The following is a 13208-nucleotide window of genomic DNA, read 5'->3' on the forward strand; positions in this document are numbered from 1 at the left end:
TGGAGGAGAGTTCGAAGCCATCGTAGGCCGCGTGGAATAGATGAAGGCGCAGGTTGGAGAGGGACTCTAAAAGCAGGCCGAACGTTTCCTGTCGGGAGGCCGGTAGGTCAGTCTCAAAGGCTCTCAATAGTCCAATGAGGTGTTTGAGGTATGATGTGAAGGTGAAAGTGTAGCTTTGCACCCTAGAGGCCATCATTGCGTTTTGGTATAGTCTCCTGCCGAACTTGTCCAGGGTTCGGCCTTCCCGGCCTGGGGGTACCGCTGCTGAGACACGGGACGGGTGAGCCTTTTTCAAGGAGGATTCCACCAGCAGCGATTGGTGGGAGAGCTGTGGTTGCTCGAATCCCGGATAAGGTACTGTGCGGTACTTGGCCTCCATTTTGGAGGGTACGGCCGTGACCATGTAGGGGGTCTCCAGGTTCCTGAAGAAGGCCTGTTGGAGTACCGGGTTAGGTGGTAAGCGGAGGGACTCTCTGGGCAGTGATGGCATATCCAGCTCCGCCAGGTACTCCTTAGAGTATCTGGAGTCGGACTGGAGATCTAAGTCCAATGCTTGGCCCATGTCTTGGACAAAGCGAGTGAAGGATGGGCGAGATGTCCCCGGAGCCCCGTGCGGGGTCAGGGAACGAGACCTTCGCCGGGTGGAGAAGGATAAGGAGGCTTCCCTCGAGTATCGAGGTTCATGCTCTGATCCATGCTCCGAGGTTGGGGAAGCACTGTGAGAGTGTTCCGGGGTTGTCGATCTTCGGCGTCTCGAGGAGCCCCTCGGAGACGATGCCGGGGTTAAGGGTACCGATCGATGTCGGGTTGGTGACCTCGATCCGGACTCCCTCGGAGAATGCGTCCGAGGGGGAGTTCGGAGGATACGCGGGTTGGAGAGTGATAACTCAACCACCCTTAGTGGTCCTGTACGAGGTGTGGGGGAACGGCCTCGTAGGGTTGGTGAACCTCGGGCCTTCTTGGAGGTACGGCGGTTCGAGGTTTCTGTCGTTCTAGCCCGACGTTTTGCCCCTCGGCGGTCCGCAGAGGGGGAATGTCTCGGGCGTCTCGGCGAGGAGTCCGAGGAGGATGGGATGCGGCGAGGATTGCGCACCTTTCCTCGAGGTTGTTCGGTGCGAGGCTCAGGTTGGTCTGGCGCATTCGAGGTCGAGGCCGATTGAAACTGGGCTATTGCAGCGGACAGCTCCGACGTGATCATCGCTCGGAGTAGGTCCTGGAAGACGGGCACGGACAGCATCGAAGGCATGTCCCCTGCCTCTGTGCGCTCCACCGGGGGCGACCTCGTATCAGAGTATTCCCGTGTGGTGGAGGCACGGCCCGAAGGCTTGGAGGGCTTAGGCGGGGCTGTAAGCATGGGGCTTCCGCCATGCGTCGCCGTTGTCCCCGAGGCTGGCTTCTTCGCTGTTACAGAACCTGAAGAGGGAAGAGGGGACTTACCCGGAGCCGAGGCTTTCTGTTGTCCCGAGGACTTCGGGGTCGAGTCTCGAGGCGATGCCGAGGTTTCCGGGGCCGAGGTCAAGGCCGGGGCCGAGGCCAGGGCCGACCTCGAGGCCGAAGTGGGGGGTTGGTCCGGGGTGAAAAGATCCGCCATGCGGGCTTTTCTTCGGCGGAAGGCCCGGTTTTGGAAAATAGCGCACTGGGGGCAGGAGTCGGTTGGATGAGTCGCCCCCAGACAAAGGATGCACCGGCGATGCGGGTCTGTGAGAGAAAGAAGCCGCTCGCACCGGGTGCACTTTTTAAAGCCGGTCAAAGGCCGGGACATTAAATCGAAAGTAGCCGCGGCTTGATTAGCCACGCGGCCACGGGGACCCGGAAGCCTCCGGGTCGTTGAAAACGAAGCAGGAATCAAGTAAAAAGGTAAGGAATTCGCGCACAGCGACTTAATCGTGAAAAAACAAGAAAAAATCGCGGTGCTAGAAGGCAGTTGGGGCAGAGCCTGAAAAACACGTCTTCTAGGCTCGCAGAAAATTTTGAACTGGAGACCACGAGGGGATGCACCCCCTAGTGGAGCAGGAAGGCACGCATGCGTGGAGCAGCAGAGCAAACTTAAATCTTCAATCAAGTTTGCTTGAAAATGCTTCCGCATCGGGGCTCCGTAGATGACGTCACCCACATGTGAGAATATCATGCCTGCTTGTCCTGGGATAATGTACAGTCTCTTCTATTGTTAACCGCATTGAACTTCCATGGTATTGCGGTATACAAGAATAAAGTTATTATTATTATTATTATTATTATCTCTCCCTTCTTTCTGTATCCCAAGTTTGTACCCCCTCCCTCCTTCCTTACTGACATTTTCTCTGCGTACAGTGTGCTTTGTGTTTTTTAAAATTTTATTGTTGGTAGATTATTTTGACTTGGTCATTTTAAAAGTAGCTCGCAAGCCAAAAAAGTGTGGGCACCCCTGCTGTAGAGCCATTTCTTATATGACTGGATGAACTATATTTATCTTTTTTTTGTTAGTTGTTTAAATTCATGCAGAAATAAATGTCTAGATTGAACCTAATGACTTCATTAACGTCTTTCCCTTTTTTAAACCTCTATACCATTTGAAAGAGGGCAAATATCTAATTATTCCCTTCTAGAATTGGATACTTCTTAAATTTAGTAAAAATATTCTGGCACAAGTGTCAAACCTTAAAAAAGGAAATCGTATTGAGCATTGGAAAATAATAATAAACTAATAAAAAATAGTACACATTTAGGGCTCCTTTTACTAAGTTGTGATAGTGGTTTTAGCGTGCGCTTAGCGCACGCAGAATTACCACATGCACTAGATGCTAACACCAGCATTGAGCTGGCTTTAGTTTTCCCGCTTAGCGCGGGGGTTTGCATGTGCTAAAAATGCTAGCGCACCTTAGTAAAAGAGGGGGTTAATTTTCCCCATCCCACCCCACCCGGCTACTTTTTCATGCCACCCGGCTGGAAAAAATTTCTGGAGAGAAATCTGCCTCCACTGGTAGGCTGCTTCATCTCCTCCGAGGCAGATATCCAACTCCCAGGCTGAAGAGGAATCTGCCTTTGGATCGGGCTCAACGAAGCTCGATCATCACTAAGGTCTGCCGATTGACTCGGCGTTCCTCCCGAAGTCTGGGGAGCCCTCTCTGGCTGGCGTGTCACTCCGAGGTTTGGCGTTGTCTGAATCAGCTGTTTGGAGCTGGCAGATGCTGAAGGTCCTGGCCGCTTAGCTCCCTTCCTCTTTAGAGGACTAGAGAAAAGAATGGAAATAGGAGTCGTCAAGAGAGCTTACCAAGCCGACGCCAAAGGTAATAGTCCAGAAAGAGGGAGTCAGAACAAAACGTTAACAGAGAGCTTAGCGCTACATCTCCGCTTCAGTCGCCATCTTGGATCCTGAGATTTGATTGTTTTTATTAGAATTGTTATTAGAATTATTATTATGGAGATGTTGATTGCTTAGTATTTTAGGGAAAAAAATTTTAACCTTTGCTTTTACTCTTTTCTATCCTATTTTTAAATGGAGTTCCTTTCATGATGAATGTGTATTATATTGTACACCGCTTGGATCCTCTTTTAGGCTGTTATGCGGTATAGAAAATTTTTAATAAACATAAACATTGGTTTGACCCAGTAAGGTTATTCTTATATGAAACACGGCCATTGGGATACAACCCACGTCTAGAATGTCTCACCTATTACACTGGAAAATGTATTCTGCCTATTCAGCAGAATATAATTTCTCTCAAGCCCCACTCACCTGTCTTGGGAGCTGCTTCTCTGTTAAGCAGGAGACAGGACTGAGGTGCTCAATTGTGAAGACACAGAATGGGAAGAATTAGAGATTCAAGGTCTGCAGCTCACGAAAGCTCTAGAAACTTCTGTAGCTTTGTAAACTTTATCCAATGCTGGGCTCCATCAGATAACCACAAAAACCAGGAAAACCAACCCCAGGTTAAACATACAGACAAAGAAACCAAGTTGGGAGTGGGACTGCGCACATCAACCTTGGAAATAAGAAGCTTTATTAATGTAGGCTAAAATAAACACAGAGCACCTATAAATACATATATACAAGGATAAAATGTACTAATTCTTTGGGTCCTATTAATAAAGGTTGTTATTGAAACTGCAGTGGATCCAAGATGGCCGCACGAGGAGTTGTTTGAGCTTCACTCTCCCTGAAGCTCCTTAAAATATCTTTGTCTACTGCAACTATTTACCTGGTTTACAATGCTGAAGAGGAGGGGACGCAGCGCTGCTGGAGCCTCGCAGCGCTCCAGAACGGCCGTCTTCGGAAACATCGAGGAGCTGATGAGGAGAATGCAGGGCACGCCGACAGCTTCGGGGAGTTCCCCGCGGGAGACGCATGGTGGAGGCGCATCTGTGTCGCTCTCCATGGGGCCGGAGACATCGTTGAGCCCCGAAGTAAGGGCACCTCCCCTACGCCCTCAGTCAACCAGTCCCCGCGAGAGGAGGTACTTCCTGAGGTCGGAGTTCACCTCCTCCCGGAGGCTAAGGAGAACAACGGGAGAACTGTGTGGCAGGACTCCCTGCCGGTGCAGAGGAGTCTCAGCGAGGAGACTGAGGAGGAAGCGGCGGGGGATGAGAGAATTCGACAGACTGCCATAGGAGACACGCTGCCAGAGGGTGAGCTAACCAAATTAAAATTACAACCTTTTCAAATTGAGAAGCCCCGAGAGGTTACATTAGATTCTCTGTGGGATCTTGTGGCCAATTTGGCAAGATCTATAAACCCACAACTACAACAATTAGAAAAGAAACTTAATAACCATGAAATTGAGATTAAAAATTTAAAGACTGGACTTGAGGACTCAAAAACTTCAGTACAGAATATCTGTCAAGAATTAAAAGTCTCCCAACAAATTACTGAGACATTAATTAAAGACAATACTAACCTAAGAAGGAAGATGGAGGCAATGGAAAATTTCTCTCGTAATAATAACCTCAGACTGATAAATTTCCCTAGGGTTTCTATGATAGCCCCAAGGGAAATGTTGAAACGTTATATGAAGGAAGTATTGGAATTTTCTGAAGAGTCGTTACCACCATTTACGCAGGTCTATTACCTTCCAAATAAAACTCAAGACCAACAACAACAACACAAAATGGGACCTGATTTAATGAACATATCTAATATTTTGGAAATGTCTGATAGAGAATTGGTGACCCCAGCCACTTTACTTTTGACAGTAGCTCTCGCACCAGATAAAAACTGGTTGCTGAGACTCTTCTTTAAAAATAAACAAAAATAATTTTTAGGTTGTAAAATTCAGATGTTCCCAGATTTGGCTAGGGATACACAGAGAAGGAGACGAGAATTTTTGTTAAGGAAACCTGGTGCTATATCTCTGGGGGCGACCTTTTACTTGCGACATCCATGTAAATGTGTTATTAATTATCATTCTCATAAATATGTTTTCTTTGAGCCATCTCAACTGACAACCTTTCTCTCAACTGCATCTCTGGAGAAAGAAAGTGCTTAGTTTAAGAAAGGGTGCTTTAATCCCATTCAACTAGTTATTGCTTGGTTTAAATATAATTATTTTGATTCGCCTATTACCCCTCTTGGATCTGATTGAGGACTTGAGTAGAAATTTATGCTTATATTTGATATTCTTTTATATATCTTTTCAATTGTATTAATTTCATGCTGAATTTCCTTTCTGTACAAGTTTTATGCTTGATTATATTGAAAAATTCAATAAATATTAAATAAAAAAAAAAGGTTGTTATTTCCAAGATTGATGTGTGCAGTCCCACTACCCACTTGATTTCTTTGTCTCCATCAGATGACATCATCCACTTGTGAGGCCTTATATACTGCTCTCCATACAGATAAGTCATTGGTTTTACTCTCTCTAGTTATTATTACGCAGCTGTACTCTAATACCTCCATATACTGTAGTTATTGCTCACCAGTACTCCGTAATACCTCCTCTTATTCTGTATAGTGTTATTATTACTAAAGCCCATATCATTCTGTAGAGTATTTGTTACTCACCCGTGTCTGAATGTCTAACTTCTCTCTCTCCCGACTCCTGGGGATCCTGGATATGTGTCTCTCCCTCTTGTTTAATCCACGATAACAGATCAGGACTTATCCTTACAGAGCCTGTTTCCAGGAATAAACATGAAAACTCAGTTATACTTCCCTTTTATTCAAAGAAAAATATGCAGCAGGCTCAAATGATCAGCTATGATGAATTTTATTTATTTATTGGGATGTATTAACTGCCTTTATGAAGAGATTCACCCAAGGTAGTGTACAGCAGATACAGCTTGACAAACCGTTAGAGCTTCAAAATTTGGCCCCTTTAAGATGTCAATAAAAACCTGTGCGACAAATGTTTAAAAAATGTATAAACAGGTAGAGAGAGTTTAACTGAGACACGACTAGCTCCTGCCTACTCACCTCCATAAGAGCTGTGATTCACTTATATTTATTCCTGGCTCTGGGGTTAGAAAGGAATCTATTTTGTTTATTGCCAATACCAGCCTGAGTGACATAGTGCTGGAAATTTATTCTTTCCAAGAAATATGCTTTGTAGCCATGTTAGCTGTTTCCCTACAGTTAAACTAGAAGTTGCCTTCATTAAATCTGAACCTCAGCTTTGCTGAAGATGGTCCTTTCCTCAAAGAGATTGGAATGTTAATTAAGCGTGATATTTGGAGTCTTAGGCCAAATCCACTACTCCTCACAGAAGGAAAGAGGAATGACCTGGTTCAACACCAGCCAATTCCAGGGGAAGGATCAGATATTTATTTATTTAGCTCTTTGTGGTTCACAAGGAAACAGAATAAATCAAACAGACAAAAAAAAGTGTGGGAGAGGCATGTGGGATTTCTCAGAGAGAGGAGGAGATAGAGGATGCTGTGAATACGCAGACTGGATGGGCCATTTGGCCTTTATCTACCATTTCTATGTTTCTATAAACCTAGTAATCAGTTTGAAGTTTCTTCCTGTAGGAGTCAGATATTCAATACTGGACGAGTTCATCATTTTGGCAGTTCAGAGCAGGCCATGCTGCCGTTAATTGTGCCACTCTCTAGGTCCATATTATTTATTGGTCCTATCACAGGTGACCAAAATTATCTGAATGTTTCTCTCTAGAGCAGTGTTCTTCAACCTTTTTACACCTATGGACCAGCGGAAATAAAATAATTATTTCGTAGACCAGCAAACTAATAAGACTGAAATTTTTAAAAATCCCATTGCTGCCCCATCCCCGCGAGCTCGGTCCCGTTAACCATCTGATCCCATCCGCCCAAGCCTCAAATAGTTATGATTTTATATTGAACATATTTTATTAAAGTATAAAAAGAAACAATATTCTGTACAATTGTCATTTTATAAATATAAATAATACAGGGCAAGGATCGTCTCCCCTCCCCTTCACATATATCCCCTCTACTATCAAGAAAACTGAATAAGCCAAATTATTACAGAATGCTACACAAATATCATGCTAACAGAATACCACAGTCACACATGGCAGGAATGGTGTTAGGGGAGTGGAACTAGGGCAACTGCCTCCTGGTCAGAGAGAGCCCTAAGCCAGCTGGAAGCTAAAGACGCACTGCCTGGGCTTTGCACTCCCCAGTTATGTCTAACATCAGCTCTAGCAGGATACATATTTTAAATCTGATATATTCTAATCACAAGATAGAAATACAATTATTTTTTTCTACCTTTTGTCATCTCTGGTTTCTGCTTTCATCGTCTTTTCACTCTCTTCCATCCAGCGTCTGCCCTCTGTCTCTTCAATCCAACATCTGCCTCTTCCACTCACTGTCTGCCCTCTACCCCTCCCCCTTCCATATGGTATCTGCGTTCTTTCTATGCCCCTCTCTCCTACACCAGATCTAGCATCTTTGTCCCTCTTTCCTTATTTTTCATCTGACCCCCCTTCCCAGCATCAATCTCTTTCTACTTTGTTATTCCTCTGTCTCTCTCCTTTCCCTCATCTGATCTCTCCATTCCATCCTGACTCCTTCTCCTCCTCTAATCTCCCTGCCAGCTGTTTCCTTCCAATGTTCCTCCTCCCCTTTACAGCAGTACCTTCTCCCTTTCTTCCTCCCCTTATCCAACAGTAATTCTCGTCCCTTCCCCTTCTCCCCTGTCAGCAGTACCCCCTTCCCCTCCCTTGTCCAGGAGTACCCCTTCTCCCTTTCCTCCTCCCCTTATCCAACAGTAATTCTCATCCCTTCCCTTTCCCTTCTCCCCTGTCAGCAGTAGCCCTTTCCCCTCCCTTGTCCAGGAGCACCCCTACTCCCTTCCCTCCTTCCCTCTCCAGCAAATATTTCCTCTATGTAGGCTAGCGGCAGCTCTGTATGCTTTTAACTTCGGCACACAGCTGTCCCTAAGCAGTATTTTAGCCGCGGTTTCATGAGGCAGCCTCGGGGCCTTTGATAGGCCGGCTCGCTTCGATGATGCGATGTGGGCCGGCCTACCAAAGGCCCCAAGGCTGCCTCATGAAACCGCGCTAAAATACTGCTTAGGGGCAGCTGTGTGCCGAAGTTAAAAGCACACAGAGCTGCCCCTGCTTGTCTGGTGGTGCGGAGACATATGCGGCAGGAGTAGGAGGTGGAAGGCAGGAGTGCCGGCATAGCGACGGCAACAAGAACTTGCACGTCAGCTGACGCTGGCACTTTTTGCTGTGGCGGGGACCCGAATCCTTTGCGGACTGGCAACTTTTTTTTGTGGACCGCCACCAGTCCACGGACTGGCGGTTGAAGAACTGTGCTCTAAAGAATATTGTAAATTCTCCAAAGAGCTGCTTTTATGCAGGAGCCAAATTATCAGCATACAGAAGATGTGCGAAAGAGGAGCAACCAAGACTGATCCTGGGGAGGGCGGGGGACACAATTTTTCAGGGCCTGACCTGAAGTTCTTCCCTCTAATACAGTGTCTCAAACTTTCTTTTAGTTCTGGCACACTAAATGGAGCAAATGTTTTTCACAACACATTCAAATTTAAATTATAAAATTGCAAAATCAACAAAAAATTTAATTTGAGTTATTGATTTAAAGTTCTTTGCATGGGTAATTGTAACAATAGTAAAGTACATGGAATAGAATTGCTAATCAATGTGATGGATGTGTTTACTGCTTGGTTTTGAGTGTGAATTAACTCAAAATGCAGCTCAATAGTCGACAAGCAAACTCGCATTTCATCATCCACCATCTGCAGTAGTTCTCTTTTTTTCGATTTCTGTCAGAGCTGAAAATCTAAGTTCACAGAGGTAAGAAGATCCAAATGGTAACAAAGCTTTGATTGATTTGTTGCTCAAGTTAAATTACATTACATTATTGACTTCTATTCCGCCTCTACCTTGCAGTTCTGGGTGGATTACAAAAGAGACATCTGGACATTTCCAGGAGAATTACAAAGAGATATCTGGATATTTTCAGGAGAATTACAAGAAGAAGTTAGGATAACTAATACATTAAAAATTGTTGCTGTTAGTTTTCAAGGACCAATTACGTCAATGACAGAGCAAGCATGGTCCCTTTTTAACGACACAGTCACTGAGGTGCAAAATCTATATATACCACGTATCAACAAGGGATCTAAGAGGAAAAAGAACAAGTAACCGGCGGTGAAAGAAGCGATCAGAGACAAGAAGACTTTGTTTAATGAATGGAAAAGGTCAAAAAAAGGATGAAAACTGGAAAAAGCACAAACAACATCAAAGAAAATGCCATAAGGCAGTAAGAGGTGCCAAGAGAGACTATGAGGAAAAAGTAGCCAAGGAGGCAAAAAAACTTCAAACCGTTCTTTCAATATATTAAGGTAAAATGATCCGTGAAGGAAGGGGTGGGGCCACTGGCTGACCATGGAATAAAGGGAGTGCTAAAAGAGGACAAAGCCATCGCTGACAAACTGAACACATTTTTTGCGTCTGTATTTACCAAAGAGGATATACACAACATACCGAAAGCGGACAGGCTATACGCAGGAAACGATGGCGGGAAGCTGACTGGGTTGACAGTCAGTCTAGAAGACGTATGCAGGCAGAATGATAGGCTTAAAAACGATAAATCCCCTGGACCGGGTAGCATCCATCCGAGGGTAATCAAGGAACTGAAAGGGGCTATAGCTGAACTGCTTCAACTAATAACCAATCTATCGATTAAATCAGGAAGGATTCCAGAAAACTGGAAAGTGGCAAATGTTAAGCCGATCTTCAAGAAAGGTTCGAGGGGAGATCCTGGAAACTACAGACCAGCGAGTCTGACCTCGGTACCGGGAAAGATGGTAGAGGCGCTGATAAAGGACCGCATCATTGACCACCTTGACGGACACAATCTGATGAGGAACAGCCAAGCACGGCTTCAGCAAGGGAAGATCTTGCTTGATGAACTTGCTGCACTTCTTCGAGGGAGTAAACAGGCAGATAGACAAGGGTGATCCGGTTGTCATTTTATATATGGATTTTCAGAAGCCGTTTGACATGGTCCCGCATGAACAACTACTTCAAAAAATTGCGAGCCATGGAATCGAGGGTGAAATACTCACTTGGATTAAAAACTGGTTGGCGGATAGGAAACAGAGAGTGGGGGACAATACTCGGACAGGAAAAGCGTCACGAGTAGAGTGCCACAGAGTTCGGTGCTTGGACCTGTGTTCTTCAACATATTTATAAACGACCTGGAAATTGGTACGACAAGCGAGGTGATTAGATTTGCAGACAATACGAAGTTATTCAGAGTAGTGAAGATGCAGAAGGATTGCGAAGACCTGCAACGTGACAAATACGCTCAAGAAATGGGCCGCGACATGGCAAATGAGGTTTAATGTGGATAAGTATAAGGTGATGCATGTTGGTAACAAAAATCTTATACACAAATGCAGGATGTCCAGTGCAGTACTTGGATATACCCCCCCCAGGAAAGAGACTTGGGAGTACTGGTAGACAAGTCAATGAAGCCATCCGCGCAATGTGCGGCGGCTGCAAAAAGGACGAACAGAATGCTAGGAATGATTAAGAAGGGGATCACAAATAGATCAGAGAAGGTTATCATGGCGCTGTACCGGGCCATGGTACGCCCCCACCTGGAATACTGCATCCAGCACTGGTCACCGTACTTAAAGAAGGACACAGTACTACTCAAAAGGGTCCAGAGAAGAGCAACTAAAATGGTTAAGAGGCTGGAGGAGTTGTCGTACAATGAGCGATTAGAGAAACTGGGCCTCTTCTCCCTTGAAAAGAGAAGACAGAGGGGATATGATCTAAATATTCAAGATAATGAAGGGAATAGGCTTAGTAGATAAAGAAAGGTTGTTCACCTTCTCCAAGGTATGGAGAACGAGAGGGCACTCTCTAAAGTTAAAAGGGGATAGATTCCGTACAAACGTAAGGAAGTTCTTCTTCATCCAGAGAGTGGTGGAAAACTGGAACGCTCTTCAGGAGGCTGTTATAGGGGAAAACACCCTCCAGGGATTCAAGACAAAGTTAAACAAGTTCCTGCTAAACCAGATCGAACGCAGGTGAGGGTAGACTCAGTTAGGGCACTGGTCTTTGACCTAAGGGCTGCCGCAGGAGCGGACTGCTGGGCATGATGGGCCACTGGTCTGACCCAGCAGCGGCAATTCTTATGTTCTTAAAAAATGATGCTTGTCAGGGCGGTTGAATCCTTATGCACACAGACACTAACAAACTCTTACATGTCATTTATTCTAGTGTATATTTAAGAAGATAAAATTATGTCCTTACCTGATAATTTTCTTTCCTTTAGTACAGCAGATGAATCCAGAGACTAGTGGGATTACGTCCATCAACCAGCAGGGGGAGATAGAGCGCACTGAATTGACCTTGGGTATATCTTGGATGCACATCCTCCTGGCCAATCAGTATAGGTCTACTCAAAGCAGTTGAAATAAATCATATAGAAGTAAATCACATAAATCACATCAACCGCATTAAACATATGAGACAGAGGACACCTATGGAACTTCTTCCATCACAAGCGCTACCCAAACCAGTGATGCATCAAAATCGAGACTGCAATTTCAGTCTAAAGGCAACCACAAACCCCTATTGAGAGCAACAAACCCCCGCACCAGGGTGGGGCTATGGATTCATCTGCTGTGACTAAAGGAAAGAAAATTATCCGCTAAGGACATAATTTTACCTTCCTTGTCATCAACAGCAGATGAATCCAGAGACTAGTGGGATGTACCAAAGCAGTCTCAAAACCTAGGGAGGGAAATAAACAAGTGAACTGAAAACCTGCCCTGCAGCATATGTCCAAGGAGATACGACACCCAGAGTATATGTATCCTATGAACATACACAGGGTAACCCCTCCTGCCCATGTGAGCAGGAGCAATCCTTGCCTAAGAGCACCATGCAGTGGAAAACCCCAGTTACAGTGTCCCTCCACAAATAGTATGAGTGCAAAGCAACCTCCTAATGTGACCACCAGGCTTCAACCAACCTCCTGTGGAACGCAATCCACATGTCTGGCAACGGTCCTTAGCTGATGTCAAACCCCATGAGTCCTGTCGTAAACCAGACTCACTTCCCTCGCAAGGTTCTAGGGCATCCAGCCTGGACTTGTGACAAATGAAGATTCCCCCTCTGACTGAAACCCTCTCAAGTACCAAGTCCCTAGGACACAGAAGGCCACACTGTTGACCCCAGTCAAGAATGCCAGAGGAGAGGCAAAGCATCCCCTTGTAACCAGACACTACTCTGCACCCAGGCTACGAAGTGACAAGTGCCTGTCCCAGCGTCCCAAGGAGATACAGCAACAAGAGTAGCTTATTCAACCTCTAGTCCAGTCCTTCACATGAATGAACCCAGAAGGAGTGGAAAGAATAACTCAGAGCAATAGCAAGAGCTATCAACTAGCTCGCAATCAGCCTAGCCATAGCAAAACTGCCATCCAGCCGTGACCAAACAAGGTACACCAGCCCGCAAGTGAGATGGATTCCCAGCCAAGGCCAATCCACCGCCCGTGTGGCAGCAACTAGGGCCGGCCAGTTAGCGGTGGCAAAACCAGTACTACCAGAAGCGGTGACCCTCCTCCGCGAGTAGAAATACTGACAGCGGCGGTGACATCAGCTGCAACTGCAGTGACCCCTGATTCGCGGCGTGAGGGAAGGGTCTTGGGCAACCACTCTTAGGGCCTCCTACTGCCCGCTGCTGCCCAACCTGGCTGCAAGCCTGTGGGCTCCTGCTACTATTGCTGAAGCAGCTTTCACTTCCCTACGGTGAAAAGGA

At 45.8% G+C, this 13208-nt stretch overlaps 1 pseudogene; it reads right to left on the minus strand.

Moving 5' to 3' along the window:
- LOC117355241 overlaps positions 1-13208 on the minus strand; it is a 239152-nt pseudogene that overhangs the window by 16459 nt on the left and 209485 nt on the right.

This window comes from Geotrypetes seraphini, chromosome 2, assembly GCF_902459505.1.
Source record: "Geotrypetes seraphini chromosome 2, aGeoSer1.1, whole genome shotgun sequence".
Taxonomy (NCBI): Eukaryota; Metazoa; Chordata; class Amphibia; order Gymnophiona; family Dermophiidae; genus Geotrypetes; species Geotrypetes seraphini.